This window comes from Protopterus annectens, chromosome 17.part0 (genome assembly GCF_019279795.1).
Source record: "Protopterus annectens isolate FY-2018-M chromosome 17.part0, PAN1.0, whole genome shotgun sequence".
NCBI lineage: Eukaryota > Metazoa > Chordata > Ceratodontiformes > Protopteridae > Protopterus > Protopterus annectens.
In genome coordinates, this window is record NC_056751.1 from 194,998,841 (window position 1) to 195,015,701 (window position 16,861).

The following is a 16,861-nucleotide window of genomic DNA, read 5'->3' on the forward strand; positions in this document are numbered from 1 at the left end:
GCTAGTCAAGAGTTCAGAGATCACAGGAAAATTCTTAAAATAATACAGTAGAATAGTTCTGACCTCAATACAAAAAAAAACAACTAGACTAAACCTACTATTTTCTATCTATAGCTAAGGCCAATCACAGTTCTAAATAAACTTACAAATAGAGCAAAAGCAGAGTACTGGTGAGTTGTTGTCAGCTTTAGACAAAATCCAAAATGCTCTGTCTCTGAGAAAGTCCTTTATAATGATAATACATCCTGCTGACTCATTTTAGATTACATCATTCTTAACAATTCTCTAGTTTCGCAGGCTAACAGAAACTCTACATTTACATTTCTTAGTAAGCTTGCACCTAGTCAGGAAACCACAGTAATTAAAGACATTATATATGTAAAATCTAGCAATTAACTCTGGCCTCAAAACAATAGAAAGAATCTGCTGGTTCAGATACCACGCCTCAGAGTTTGAGATCAAACGGTCATACAAGTCTTGACTTATCAGATTTGTTCCAGCAGAGTGCACTGTTGTTACATTTTATACGTTCAACATTTAACACCATTTTCTTCCATTTCAGAGAACAAGCCTGTGGCTGTGGCTTATATTAATATTTACAAATGACATAATTATCTACAAAATTGTATGTAGCTAGGCTGGCAGCCTTCACATATCTTGACATTTCTCCCTCCACTGAGAACTCAAGCTGTTTTTCAAGTGTCCCTTGAGAAACATTGCTTTAGAGGGTTAGGTCTATCTAAGTATACCTTAACACATTCCCTGTCTTGACAGCCCATCTGCGTTGGCATTGCTACTCACTCTGCAGTGCTCTACTGACATATCATATGCTTCCAACACTAGGCTCCATTTTAGCAACTTGGCATTATGCTGTCTGGCTTTGTTTAACCATGTTAGGGGATTGTGATCTGTTACTACAGTGAATTTTCTTCCATACAGATAAGGCTGAAGTTTCTGCAGTGCCCACACCATGGCTAGACATTCCTTTTCTACAGCTGCATAGCATTCCTCTCTGGGTTGCAGCCTACAACTGAGCTAGGCCACTGGGTGCTCTTCTCCTTCTGAAGAAATCTGGTTAGTACAGCCCCCACCCCATAGTTCGAAGCATCCACCTGCACAACAAATTCTTTGCTGTAATCTGGACTGACTAAAAAAGGGGGCCCTCCCAAAGCTTCTTTAAGCTTCTGGAATGCTTGCTCATATGCTGGGGTCCACACTACCTTATCTGGCCTGTTTTTCCTTGTCAGGTCTGTGACGGCAGAAGCTATGGTACTATAACCGGGGACGAACTTTCTGTAGTACCCTGCTGTCCCTAAGAATGCCCTTCACCTGCTTTTTGGTAACAGGTGCAGGCCATGCCTGAATGTTTTCCACTGTGGCAGGTTCTGGCCTGATCTCACCACTCCCCACTCTATGTCCCAGGTAGGAGACCTCTGCTATACTCACCTGACATTTGTTCGACTTAATGGTCAACCCTGTCCTCTGTAATCCTCCCAACACCTCCCTGACATGTTGAAGGTGCTCTTGCCAGGAATGGATGTAGATGGCAATATCATCTAGGTAAGCAAGGGCAAACCCTCCTGCTCCTGCTAGGATATGATCTACCAGCCTCTGGAAAGACACTAGGGCATTTTTCATCCCAAAGCGCATCTTTGTGAACTCATACAAGCAAAAAGGAACCACAAAAGCTGACCTTTCTCTGGCACTGGGTGTCAAGGGCACCTGCCAGTAACCCTTGGTAAGATCAATGGTGGTAAGATACATAGCCCCACCCAGCTGCTCTAGGGCCTCATCTGTCCTAGGCATGGGGTAAGCATCTGACTCTGTCTGACTATTTAATTTCCTGTAGTCCACACAGAACCTGGTGCTGCCATACTTCTTTGGCACCAGCAGCGCTGGGGAGGCCCAGGGACTGTTGGACTCCTGAATAACCCCTAGTTCCAACATCACCTGTATCTCCTCCTTCAGAGTCTGTTTAACTCTCTCAGGCACCCTATAAGGGGCCTGCCTAATAGGCCTTTGGAGTCCTGTATCTACCTGGTGCTACACCAGGTGAGTGCACCCTGGTTTCTCAGTGAACATTTCCCCCAATCTCCTATAACACTGCTCGGATTTCTCAAACTCAGGTAGGAGACAGCTGCTGGGACATTGCTACCCCTTCCACTGAGTTGTCAGTCCGAGCCTTACTGAAGGGATCAGTCACCAGATCTCCCTTAGACTCCTCCTGCAGTCCACTGCAAATACTCAGCCAAAGGGCCTCCCTATCATGGTAAGGTTTCATCATGTTAATGTGGTACCATTTGTGCCCCTGCCTCCTGCCTAGCAGTTTTACCATGTAGTTAACATCACTTACCTTTCCTACCACCTTGTAGGGTCTCTCCTAAGCTGCTTTCAGCTTTTGTGTCTGACAGGGATGAGAAACATTACCTGCTGCCCTACAGTATACTGTCTAGCTCGAGCATTCTGTTCATACCAGACCTTTTTCTGTTGTTGGGCTTCTGCCAGGTTCTCCTGAGCCAAGCCCATGAGTTCCATGAGTCTTGTCCTGAGGTTTAGGACATATGACACAACAAACTCCTTGTGAGATTCACACTCACCTTCCCACTCATCTTGAATTAAATCTAGAGGTCCTCTCACCCTATCCCCATACAGCAACTCAAAGGGTGAAAAACCTGTAGATTCCAGGGGAACCTCTCTGTAAGCAAACAACAGATGGGGCAAATTTTTCTCCCACTCTCTCTTAAACTGGTCTGCAAATGCCCATAGCATAGACTTGATTGTAGAGTTTAACCTCCAAGACCATTAGTCTGAGGATGGTAGGGGGTGGTCTTCAGGTGCTTCACCCCAAAGTACTTCCACAGACTAGCCAGCAGGTCTGACATGAAATTGGCACCTCTATCAGTCAGTATTTCTTTTGGGAACTAGGATATACTTTTTCCCTGTGGAACTTGGGGTACTCAGAGGTTACAACAAAGACCCCTCGCATGAACGTCAACTGCACGGACGGCACTAGAAAATGAATAAAACCACAAAAATAGCCAGCATGATAGAGAATCCTGCATTTAATACAGACCGGTTCCATTCTCAATGACCTTTATCAATGTAACCCTCAGAGGCCCCACAATATCCATAGCTACCATCTGAAATGGCTCCTCAATCACAGCCAAAGGCAACAAAAGGAGCTCTCATCTTGTCTCCTGCCTTGCTTGCCTTTTGGCACTGCTCACAGGTCCTGCAGTACCCTGTCACATCTCTGGAAATTCCAGGCCAATAAAAGTTCTGCATAATACATCTCTTTGTACATTTTATGCCCATATGGCCTGCAAAGGGAATATCATGGGCTATGGCTATAAGCGCCAGATGGTGCACTGTAGACACTACCAACTGCTGTATCCTCTCACCTTCTAGCCCTCCCTCAGGGGTCCACTCTCTATACAGTAACCCTTTGTCCCAGTATACAGATTCCCCCTTCCCTCGAGAATCAGGTGCCTCACCAACTACCTGCCTCAGGCCTTGTAATGTAGGGTCTAAGAGCTGAACCTGCTCAACTCTCTCTTTGTAACCCTTCCCAGCTCCACTTTCACAGGAAGTGTGGCATCCTCTGACAGCAGTGCCTCACTGTCAGCCTGGGTACTACTACTCACCTCTACCTTTGCAGTCAATTTGTCTAAAGGAACATCAGTACCTACAAGCAGCTGTGGCTCACCCCCAGTTTCACTTCCACAGAGTAGCTCCCTCCCTGCCGTTCATGCGAGGGGTCTTTGTTGTAACCACCTCACCAGTCTTGGCTGCAAGTATGTGGTCTGACTGGGTGTCCACAAAGCTACCAGACCCATATGCGTGTCTTGAAGCCTGACTGCATGTAACTGCATTAACACATAGTAATGCCTCATCAAAATCTTTGCCTATCAGGAAAAGTGCAGGATGGTAGTTCGGTATACTTGTTGTCTCGAGACAACCTACTATTGGCATTTTGTCTTTCCGCTTACTGGCTCTTTCACCTTTTGCACCCCACCTTGCCTCCATGGACATCTATATGCCACATGGCCCCACTGGTTGCATTCATAACATTTAACCCTAGGTCCTGGATGTGTACCTGGACTAGTGGCTTCCCCTGCTACTGGCAGATTCTGTTGGGGCAGTCTGGGCTGCCCACCATGAAATCCTTTAGACCCATGAGCAGTACTAGGGGTCCTTTTCCTCTGCAAGGATGCCCTGCTTGCTAGGTATAGGTCTCTCTTCTTCCCCAAATCATCTGAGGTAGCACATTGTCTATCAGCTAACCAGATCCTCATGTCCTCAGGCAAAGTGCTAAGAGATTGTTCCCTCACCAAAAGGTCTGCCAGCCCTTCAGAAGTAGAGACCTGACATCCACTCACCCACCTATGAAAATAAGTGCTCAGTTCAGCAACATATTCACACACACTTTCATTTGCCTTGCGTCTATGCTCATGAAACTTTTTCCTATAAGTTTCAGATGTTAGCTTAAACAATTCTAACAGACAATTCTTAACAGCAGTATAATCAAAAACTTTGTGATCCAAAGGTTTAGACAACACAGTTACAGCTTTACCATGGAGTAAGGGGGTCAGGAATCGTACCCAGAGCCTTTGGTCAACATCATACTGTTTACTTATCCTCTCAAACATATGAATGAAACTATCAAAATTATCCCCCTCTGTAAATTGAGGAAGAAATTTACTGACCTTTTTTGCTTCTGGGGTCCAGTTACTCCCTTCCCCATTACCTCCATGACTCTGGTGAAGAGTCAGCATCACCTTTTCGTGCTGCCTCTGCCTTTCCTTCTCCTCAGCTTCCAGGCGTAGCAGTTTCTCATTCTCCTCAGCCTGTAGACATCTCAGTCTCTCTGCTGCTTCTGTTTCCAAACACCTGACCTCCAACTCAAGTATCTTTAGCTCCAGATGGATTTTTAAGTCCTCTGTAGAATGGTTGAGCTGTCCATTCTTTGAGTGTTGTACATCTCCAAGGCCAGTCTGATTGCCCTCCTGATTGCTGTTTTCTGATGAAGCTGTGACCAAATCTGCAATCCTGTCTGCCTTAGTCAGGTTTCCAATGCACCAGTCCCTTTACCTGACATATCCCAGCCAACTGGCTCATTGACAGCTTGCCATGCTCCTCTGCTGACATGCTTGCTTGCTCTCCCTAACTAACTAAGCTAACAAAAGAAATAAAACAATTGTGATCTGAACTCTGAATATTCACTGTGTGGTTTATTTAGAGTACAAAAACACCTTCAGTGATCACTGTACACAAGCTACAGGAATTCACTATCCACACCACTACAAGCCCATTGCCAACCAATTAATATGTGGTGTGGGTATCCCACCACTGACAAATAATTAATATGTGATGCCCAAGCACTGGTCCAGTAATCAAGGAGCCTCAATCCTCACCACTAGCACGAGTGATGGGCATCCACATTGGGGAGGATAACAAGTACACACACATTAAAGTACAATTTCCCTTAAGAGCACACAGAGATCACAGTCAGTCTAGGGCTGATTTCTCCCTTTCTTTCCAGATCCCTAATAAGACTGCCCACTGGCAAAGCTATAGGGTACAGGTCTAAGCCTATTGGTCAAGTTAAAAACTCCAGCACCCTCTCTGTCCAATTAGTGCTTCGTGTCTCTGCCCAAATAGCTGACACACATACACTTTGAGATATGAGTTATATACAAACACACAGACACTCCTGGGGAAGGCTGGCACAGGTTCTCCAGCTATGCCCCTTCTCTGCCAGGCTATAAGGTAGAAACCACTGCCAACAACCACTAATATCAGCTACTAATAACGTCCTTACAAAAGGGTGTCCAATTATTACTGTGCAATATTATTATCCAAATAGTAAGTGTGTCCCAGGTCTAAAGCTATTGGAAGGGCTTGGACAGTATCACTATATACATACAATGTACTCTCTAGCTTAAATTATTTCTACACAAAACAGCAACAGTTGAAAAGTTTAACATATTTAATAATAAACAATAAAAAACACAAGACAATACTTCTTACTACACAGTGCTAGTCAAGAATTCAGAGATCACAGGAAAATGCTTAAAATAATACTGTACAATAGTTCTGACCTCAATACAGAAAAACAGATAGACTAAACTTACTATTTTCTATCTATATCTAAGAGTAATCACAGTTCTAAATAAACTTACATATAGAGCAAAAGCAGTGTACTGGTGAGTTGTCAGCTTTAGACAAAATCCAAAAATGCTCTCTATCTGTCTCTGAGAAAGTCTTTTAAATTGATAATACATCCTGTTGACTCATTTTAGATTACATAATTCTTAACAATTCATTCTCTGGTTTCCCAGGCTAACAGAAACTCTACATTTACATTTCTTAGTAAGCTTGTCCCTGGTCAGGAAACCACAGTAATTAAAGACATTTTATATGTAAAATCTAGCAATTAACTCTTGTGTCAAAGCAATAGAAAGAATCTGCTGGTTCAGACACCACAGCTCCAAGTTTGAGATCAGTCATACAAGGCTTGACGTATCAGCTTTCTTCCAGAAGAGTGCACTGTTGTTACATTTTTGATGTTCAACATTTAACACCATTTTCTTCAATTTAAGGGAACAAGCCTGTGGCTTATATTAATATTTACAAATGACAGAGTTATCTACAAAATTCTGTCTAGCTAGGCTGGCAGCCTTCACATATCTTCACAGCATAGTCAGCACATTTGCAGAATTAATGATGTTTTTAGATGGAAAGATTCGTTATGAAGTCTTGTTCCCAGCTTAACCATGTTTGGCAGTATCCATGCATACATTATCACAGTCGGTTCTATTTAATGCAGTATGGCTATGTTATGTTTCTTTCTAAATACCTCCCCTATTTATATTCCTACTAAAACATGATGGAACTTTAAAGGAGGAAAGAGCAAGGCATGGTTTGAATGCTTTCACTATATTTCATTGTAATTTGACCCAGGGACTTAGCAAGCCAGTGTTCTTATCAAGAGAAACAACAGCTTCTTTCCAGTTTTTAACACAACCTTCAGTTTCACAGTTTCTAAGGAACTATTTGTTCACTCTTGTTATACTGCCTTCTTTGCTGAGTTTTGTGTAACAAATCAAAGATATTTCATACTGTTACTGCATAATGCTTTATTTCATCAAACCTCCATGTTAACACATGCTATGACTCTTGTATTCCAAACTATTGAATGCAAAGAAAAATTGCTAGATAAATGTTAGTTAGATGTTAGCACTAGTTCTTCCTTTTTAGGATTATGACACCCATGTGCATAACCACAAAGTATGTAATAAAATAATAGAAGACTTTGACAACTGTGGTAGAAATGGGAAGAACTGTTACACACCAGTGATTAGGAATAATGTGTATTCATTTTCTCTGGTTTTCTTTTTGACTTGATTTATATTGTTAAGAAAATAATTTGTCTGTACGGGTATTGTAATTCACTTTTGGCATCCTGGTAACATTTGTGAGTTTAGAAATGTAACAGTAATTGATGGCTTTGCTTGTTCATTTTAGCTTTCCAGAAGCAGCATTTCCACAGTTGAATGATTTTAAAGTGTGTCTATGACAGTTACTCACAAGTCAAAGTGTGGGAGAGCGGTACCAATAGAAGGAAAACATGCTGAACACACACAGATGATGCACTTCCTACCCCTGCCTGTAATGAGTATTTGTCCTGTAGTAGAGTAGCTATCCCAGCACCCACTACTCATTTTCTGTGGCAGAAGTGATAGCCAAGAAGTACTCATACTATAACATACAGACATCAAAATCTATAATGAATAGCCTTGTTATTATTGGTATCAAGACATGCTCTTTAAGTAGAGAAATTGAAAGTTTAAAGGAAAAACTATAAATTCCAGTGGCTTTTTGTATTAGAAATATCTAACTTAGCACTGCAGCTTCGGAAATTGATACAAAGCTGTTAATTTAAGAATGTAATTTCAAGTTACAGCAGGAAGAAGTTCAAAATCTGTTTCTATGGGTTTCTCTTTTGTTTTATAGTTGACATTTCCTAACCTAGAAAAGGCTGGTATTCTCTCCATTGCATTGTACACACCAACTGCAATTCAAGAATGACTATTACATAATTTCTGGTTTTGTTTAAGTGTTCTTCCTTTTTCTTCCTTCTCTGTTATGTTTTGGCCTTGCCTGCTAAATTCTCAAGCTGACAAATGAGAGAAGAAATGAATGAATGAATAAATAAATAACCTATGCCCTGATTTCACACTCGATGAATGTGGGCTGCCACTAGCTCAGTGAAAAAAAGCCTCTTCTTGATCAGCTGCCTCTAAGCTGACATCTACAAAGACATGAAACATAAGAGTAGTGACAGGCTGGCACGGCTCACTGATGCTGCTGCTAAGGACAAAATGGGAATGGGAGAAGGGTGGGGACCTTAAAGTCAAAAATGAGTGAAGCAGACATGAGTATGAAAAGCAAAAGAATCTGAAAAAGAAATGTGTCCCTAAGGAAGTGGGGAGGGGCACACTGAATGCCAGCATTGATGAGGGTGGAAAATCTATAAAGAAAGAAAGGGTGCCAGGTCATGTCTTTGAAATGAAGTGAAGCAGAAAGAGGAAAGGCAAGTCATAAAATATAAACAAGAGGAGTTTTCTTCTCAAGTTCCAAGATGTAAAGGCTTTGAGAGAGAGAAATTGTGAGCTATTACTGGTTTAGAAAACACAGACACTTACAATCTGATGTATTAAAATAAAAATATAAATATTGGCAGAGAGAGATGTATGATTAATGAAACAGTCTGCAGACAGCATGCTTCCACATTGCATAGGGAAATGACTGCATTCAGTGCTTTGCTACAACTATATGATTACATCATGAAGGGTTGACATGTTAACTGTTCAAAACACAGAACATCAAACAAAACATGTCAACCAGTCATAATACTGACACCACAAATGACCAAAACACAGCACATTGAAAAGGAAACAAATTTCCTTTCTCGATGTACAATCCACAACTCTACCAAAATACAGCTCATATTTTTCTCAATACTGGTAGTGATATGTTTTTTTTTTAAAGTTAAAAGTTAGGTTAGGTGTAGGGGTAAAATGCATCAGTAAGGTGAGCAGGGGAGGCTTTGCTAACCCTAACCCTGGTATAACTTTACCTTAAATAAAGTTTCTGCAGCAGCACCACTATTCAGAAAAAAATTTGAACTGAATTATGGTAAAGTTATGATTAGCATGGATTACTAAGTTGAGTGATGGGCCTTACTAACCCTAAATCTGCCCTTGTCCCTAACTGTACATCTTACCTTAATTTTTTTTTCTGTAACACTACCACTACACAGGACAGTTAACACAACACACAAGCATACACACACATGTATAAGCATACAACACTAAATTTATCCCCTTAACCGACCCTCACTCTAAACCACACTTTCTCACACCACTCACACATATTATAACTCTATCCCCTTACCTGACCCTTAATTTACTCTAACCCTAAACAGCAAATGCTCTCACATACACTAAATATGTCAACTTACCTGACCCTAAATGTAGCCCTAACACACACACACACACACACACACACACACACACACACACACACACACACACACACACACACACACACACACATACAAAATCTATCCCCTTATCCAAGCCCTATTCTAACCCTAACACATGCACAGACATTCACACATAAATGCCGAGCCCAACCAAAAAGCTGCTTACCTTTGCTGATTAAACTGACAGTTGCTCAGTCAGATATTAACATAAATGTCACAACAATTCTCTTTGTCAGTCAAATAAGATTTTGGACAATTGAAATATAATCATAGATAGATATAGATATAGTCAAATATATAGATATAGATACACAGTCATGCCATACCATGCTAAAATTAAATATGCACATGGATTTGCTTATATATATATATATATATATATATATATATATATATATATATATATATATATATATATATATAATATTCTGTGATGTGTAGTGAATAAAATAGAACTTACTCTTTGTATCTATCTAGAAAATGACTGATGATACAAATTCATTTCTTTCCTTGAATATACTTATGGCTTCAGCTAAATATTCTGCAACAAAAGTTGGAACTAAATCTGTTCTTTGTTGAATGGAATCCATCATAGAATCCATCATGTTTTAATCCTGATATGTATTTGCTTCTGGATCCAGCATGTAGTTCCAAGAGCAACACCAATAGCATACTAGAACACACCTAGGCACTTTGCAATCACAAAGGACATAGCGAGAAGAATTAATCAAGCCCATATCTAATTACATTTATAAACTCTTATCATCACTAACTGGGAAAAGCCGAAAGAAGAAGAAGATCATCCCCTTGATGTAATACATGCTGGACATCTATCTATCTCTTTTGCTGAGGACTTTAATTCCAGGACAGACTCAGACTGCTGGTAGGGCTGACCTAGGGCACATAGGATAAGGTGGCTGACAGCAAACTCTCCTACATTAGGTAGAGCTTTGTGGTGTCCCTATTCCTGAGTGACATTCGATGCAGACCAGTAGCCTCACACCTCATCCTAGGATAATACAGGGGATCATGATAATGGCTTGATGTCATTGCAGAAGCTGGTGCCACACCTATGATATACCTAAGACTGGCTACCCAACAAATGATGTTTACAGGCTCCTTGTTGTTTATTACTCCACATTAAATCCCTTGCTCCCCTGAGGTTAGAAATGCATTGTCACTGAGGTCTGCATATCACTGAATCGAGTGGGGGCAACTCATTGAGAGATAAAATCTATGGTGCCAGATTAGTTGCAATTGGGTGCTGTAGAGGTGGGAAAGTTGGCAAACCTGGGGAGCAGCCTGAAGCTGGATGGGGGTCATAGTGTAGTACATAAAAATAATAAAATAATAAAACAAAAATACAATCTAATGGATCCAGGTAGACTATGAGTAGTACAGAGAAAATGATCACATTCAAGCCAGTCAGACACACAAATACATCTGTACTAAGATAAAATAACCTTAATCATATCTTATGACACAAATGAGTGCACTGGATTTAGGAGGCTGACTGATGTGTGACCAAAATGGCAGCTTAGATGTTTCTGTCTACTTGCTCTTCTCCATTCATTGCAATTTGCATCTGTATCAGCAGTCACCTAACTTAGTATTTATGTAACACTTCCTTTGCCTCCAGCAATTTACTAAAATTGGCAGAGTGGTGTTGGTTGACTACAGAAACTGTGCAGTGTCATGAAATTAGGAGCATCAGCAATGGAGACCAGCACTCATGCAGACTCCTATAACATTAGACTAATATCGTTCCTTCCTGAAAATATAGGACATTTAACTATAATGGTAGCTGAACCCTTGGAGGTGGCTAAGAATTATAAATCTTTGCTAAATGACCATAGTGAATAGATATGGGTGCTGAATTCTACAGTCACCTTTCAAGAAACTGCTTCCTATATTCAGGTTATTTATTTTCAAGATGCACACCCACAGCTGCACTCTATATTTTTCTTCTTCAGGGTCTCCAGCAGAAGACATACTATCTGAAGGATAAACAGTGTTGGAGGAATGTTTCTTTAGTGTGGTTGAGTGAGGGTTTTGAAATAACTAATACTGTAAAGTATTTTCAATCCCATTTTGGCAAGGTTCTGGATAGTTCTTCCCTGGTTGTTTTAGAGAGGGCACATAGGAGTTTGAAACTCTCCTGAATGTAGGCAGCCGTCCATGACAGATCATCTTAACATTTTTGAATGTTACTGATTAGGCATGACTTTTAAATGTTGTTAAGCAAGAAAAGCCCTTAGTACTGGATGGCAAACAGTGCAGCTGCTACAGAAGTATTCAAATAAGTTATTATTGTCTGAAAGATGTGTACAGTGCTACAAATTGTGTAAATTTGAAAAAATCCGACTATTCTTAGTAGAAGGCTGGATAGGACATGGTGAACCATTTCTTTACTGGAACCTTAGTTATAATTTATACTGAATGTGAACACAGTGTAGAATTAAGAAAAGCCCTCTGTTGTACAATCAGGCTGCATTCAAAGGGATTTATAGGTTTGTGTAAATTTGCAGCAGTTCTAAGACTACCTCAAAGTTCTTTAAATGAGAGCCTGAAATAGGCAGACTCATTAGCTACTGATGCTGCTAACCAAGCACTTTAGACAGGGAAATAAGTAAGTCCCCTTTTTTATCTCCAGAGGTAAATAATTCTTCATACCATTATGGTGAGCAGTATGTTTCAGAAAACTGAGTTGGATTTGTCTACTTAGATGGAGAACTTTGTAAAAAGGAGGGCACAAATGGCAAACAATGGGAAAAAAGTCATTTTTTTCATTCAAACTAGTCACTCAAAAGGGGTTGGTGGATCTATCTTGAAGAAAAATAGCTAGCCTTATAATCAAGAATGGTGATGTTTCTGAGTTTAGAACTATTATATGTAGCCTTACTAGTCTGGCAATGATATGACTCTCCTTACTGCTGGTAGGTTAAGTCTGGAGTGTAGCAGTGGTAAATAGTGTACTGCCTTAAGTTGTATGGCTAGATGAAATAGTTTTTCTGGACTGGATTGCAGTGTTTACTCAATTTATAGTTTTTTGTCATATGGTTGGAATTTTTAACTTTAAAGTTATAGCTTGTTAATAGGTTGTAGCAGTGTTTAGACAGTAGTCTTATGGTTCATTAAAGGGTTATCAATTGCAAGAGTTTAGGTTATGGTAAATAATTAACACAGTAGATTCTGTTTACTGTTTTTATACTTTTCGAAATTAGGTGGTTAATACACTTTCTCTTTTGGCTCTTACCTTAAAATTAAGGGGGCTTAACTCCAAAGTAAAGTGGAATGCATTGCAAGATTTCCTTAGGAAATAGAAGTCTGGCATTGTTTTCTTACAGGAAATTAAGATCTCCAGAGGTCACAGAAGGTCTATGAGTAATATTTTTGGGAATCTTGTGGTGTCAAATCTTTAGTTGTGCTCCAACAGTATAGCTACAACATTGGTGGCTAACAGGCAGGACTGTAATGCAGTAAAAAGGGTTAGTGAGAATGAATGGAGATGAGTCTATATCTTTCTTGTAATTAGTTTGCAGAGGTGTTTCTTGGTAAATGAATATGGCCCTAATAATGACAGCTTGTAGTTCTTTTGGGATCTCTTCACAAACATTTTTGATTAAGGAGTGGGGTGAAAAAGGTTTTTGTTGTAGGAGACAGCAACACAGTTTTGGACTATGTTATTAATAGGTCATCCCCATACAGTGAGATAAACCTTAAAGCACAGAGGGTATCTAGCAATTAAGTTTGGTTGCTCTCTGAGGAATTTTGCATCCAGAGAATAAAAGATATACTGTTTTGACTCCAGGGGGTCTGAAACATAGCTGATTTGATTAAAAAAGTGGAGTACTTGTGTCAAAGGTTCAAACCATGGAGACATTTTCAGGGGCACTGTTAGATCACTCTGTAGTTCTCTCATCTTTGGAAGCTTATCAGTGGAAAGCTCCTTTAGGCAAAGCTAGAGAATGAAATTTCTGGTAAGGAAGGACAATGAAGTAGTTGGCATACTAAAGGCAACTCCTGATAAATTAGGTAGATGTTACAGTTTTCAGAGTATATATGTTTTCATGAGGTGATAGAGTTATAAACTTCATATGAAATCCATAGTTACTGCTGCAAAGGTAATATATTCGAAAATACTAGATAATGAATCAGTAGATTGGAGGATGAGTTATTTGTCCTGTTTGATAAATGTAGGCAGAAAATAAACAAGGTTGTAGATTCAAACTCTAAGTGTAAGATGCTTAAGATAGGATTGGCCCAGGCCCAGCAACAGAAATCTAGCCTGTATTCATATATATGGCCCAGCAATCATGGGTGATGGATGCACTTGCAGTCATTTTCTCATTTTCTTAGCCATAGAATAAGGAAGTGGCAAGCACTCTTTCATATCTGTGCTCTGGTTTATGGCAGTTCCACAATCACCTCTCAGGAAATGGTTAGTAGGCTTTGCATATAGGTTTATGAAGGTTTATATAAAGACGAAGACACTGGAGCACAAATGATGCTGAAGGAGGATTTAAGAAAATGTTTATCCTCTCTATGCTTTCATACAATATTCTCTGAGGAGAGGAATAAGCTGAGTAAGCTTACAGTGAAATATAAATAAAGAAATTAATTAGACTCCAGAGGGTAAGGCTCCATGACAAGATGGCTTTAATTACCAAATCTGTAAGGCTTTATCTCTTTTTTCTCTCTCGCTCTTTTTTAAGTTTGCAACCTTTACTTCCACTCTGCCCTACCATGCTGTATACCCCAGGTACTTTTGTTTTTCAACACTGATCATCAAAACCTATATTTCTTTGTAATTTTTGTCCTTTTTGTTCGTGTACATGAATTCTGTATATTACTAGCTGTTCATATGTGTTCATATTCTCAATATTGTATATTATTGTTTAACACTTTTATTTTTTGATCCATGTATAGCATTTCATCATAGAATGTCATTATTTTTGTCAACTGGAGCTTTTCTCCTTGGGTGTCTACTGAAAAAGAGCTATACGGTTAAGCTGGACCAACCCACTTAACAAATGTCGAATAAATAAATAAAGTAATTTAGAGAGGAACTTGTGATCCCTTTGTTTAGTCAAATGTTTGAATAAGGCATTACTTCATTTTCTTTGTTGGGTTTTATATAACTGTTGTCAAAAGCCTATAACAGACAAATTGAGGGTAAAGAACTATAGGCCCATATTCTTGATTAGCCAAGAAGCAAAAGTCTATGCCTGTATTTTAATTGCTAGGCTCCTTCTGTTGTTGCCAGAGCTTGTGCACAAAGGGCTGGCATGCTTTTTTAAGGGCTAATCAAGCAGTCATCATTTGCACGATTTCTCCCCAGCAGGCTAGACACTCAGAAGTGGGAGGCAAGGACAATCAGGGCGTATATCATTGCAGTAGTTTAATACAAATGAAATTCAGTGCTGTGATTTATGCTTATAAGCCTAGTGAATGATGGGTAGGGAAGTGATCTTGAGAGATTGAGAGAATGGGAGGAGTGTCAGGTGCCATAGATTTATTACATGTTGACAAGAAAGGATCATATTGATAGGAAAGTACCAACAATTCCATGGCTGTGCTACACATTCATAGGAAAAGACCCACAGTTCCAAGAATGTGCTACACATGGATAAGCAATCTTAGCACTAGTACAGATGGGTGGTGTGTTGATGGGGTAGCATGCCAATCCACTGAAAGTGATTTTGGCAAATGCAATGAAACTAAAGCCAGTTTGCCTAAACCACCTTTAATGAATATAGAGATTGCTTTTTCCGCCTCTGTTTTGTGACCACAAAGTTGGTATATATAATTCTGGGGGAAGTGTACCCCTACATGGGGATGCAGGGCGATTGCTCCTCTGCAAAAGAAAATGTTTCACTTTTCAATGAAGGCAGTTTCAGCAAACTGATTTCTGTTTATTTGCAATTTTTGAGACCACCTTTGATGGAAAGGACCAGCAGTGGCATGGATATGCAGCACATTTATAGGAAAGGGCCATCAGTACCACAGATGGGCTGCATGTTGATAGGAAGGACCATCAGTCAGAGCTGGACTGTGGTCAAATAGGGCCCCCGGCAGGGAACGGACCAGGGCTCCAGCCATATCAATATCCCATTACATGCCTGCCTCTTCCAGTTACCATAAAACACTATTCAGCATTATCAGTGTGCACACTATTTTCTTCTTTACTTTCCAATCACCATAGAGATACCAATTTAGTTTAACACTTTTATTTCAGTTTTTACAGCAGAAAAAAAGAACTCTTCCATGTAAAACAGACATAGCATGAGTAACAGTAAACTTTAAAATTGGTACTGACATTTATTGAAAGTGCAGGGATTCATAGACAAACTGCATATATTGAAACACTGCTTAGTTCAGGAAGTTATATGTACTTCTCATTGAAGCCACACATGAGTTCCCCACTGTGAGATTTGAACCTCCTACCTATCTAGTGATATATTGTAGAGAGCATAGTTTTAGCCTCCAGTGCCTCTACAAAACTCTAGTGGCTATGTAATGGTGCAGGGATTCAGGGACAATGTGTAATACATTTCATAACGGTCTTGGGCAGCCCACTTGATGCAACTGCCTCTTTTCACTGGCAACTTAGGAGCACTCTTTAGTGAAGTGACTTGTTCAGAGTCATACAGCAGACAAAACAAGACTGAGGGAATCAAACTCTACATTTGTGCATTCATTAACAGCTCATTTTCTTACTCATCTGCACTAAGTGATGATCAAAAACTGTTGTACCCAGCACAATGCATTTCACACCCACATGCCATCGAAAACAAGCTAAACTAAAATGTAGTTAGAGTTAGAATATTAACATTAAAGTCATAGCCTTCACTTTGTCCAGTTTCTTTACAACCAGGCAATAAATACATTGTCAAGGGTCAATAGTCAACAACACAAGGAAACAAACAATTGCATCCAAAAGAACATGGATCATTTGATGAAACTCAAGTTAACTAAATAATTTATTTTATTTTTATTTTCTTTAAATAACTACTCTGAGATATAGAAATCAAGTTTTAGACACACACACACACACACACACACACACACACACACACACACACACACACACACACACACACACACACACAAACAGATGTGACTATCAATAACAGTCCCTTGTATATAGCTGTATAACTCAGATGTTTGGTTGTGATTACATGAATGAACAATGTATATAATGACTAGGAAATGTATTTTATCTCACTGCTGCAAAAACCATATGTTGCAATCTATTGTCCTCGTGTCCTCCTAAGCTGTTAGCTCAAGAATCAGAGACAAAGGCCCAAA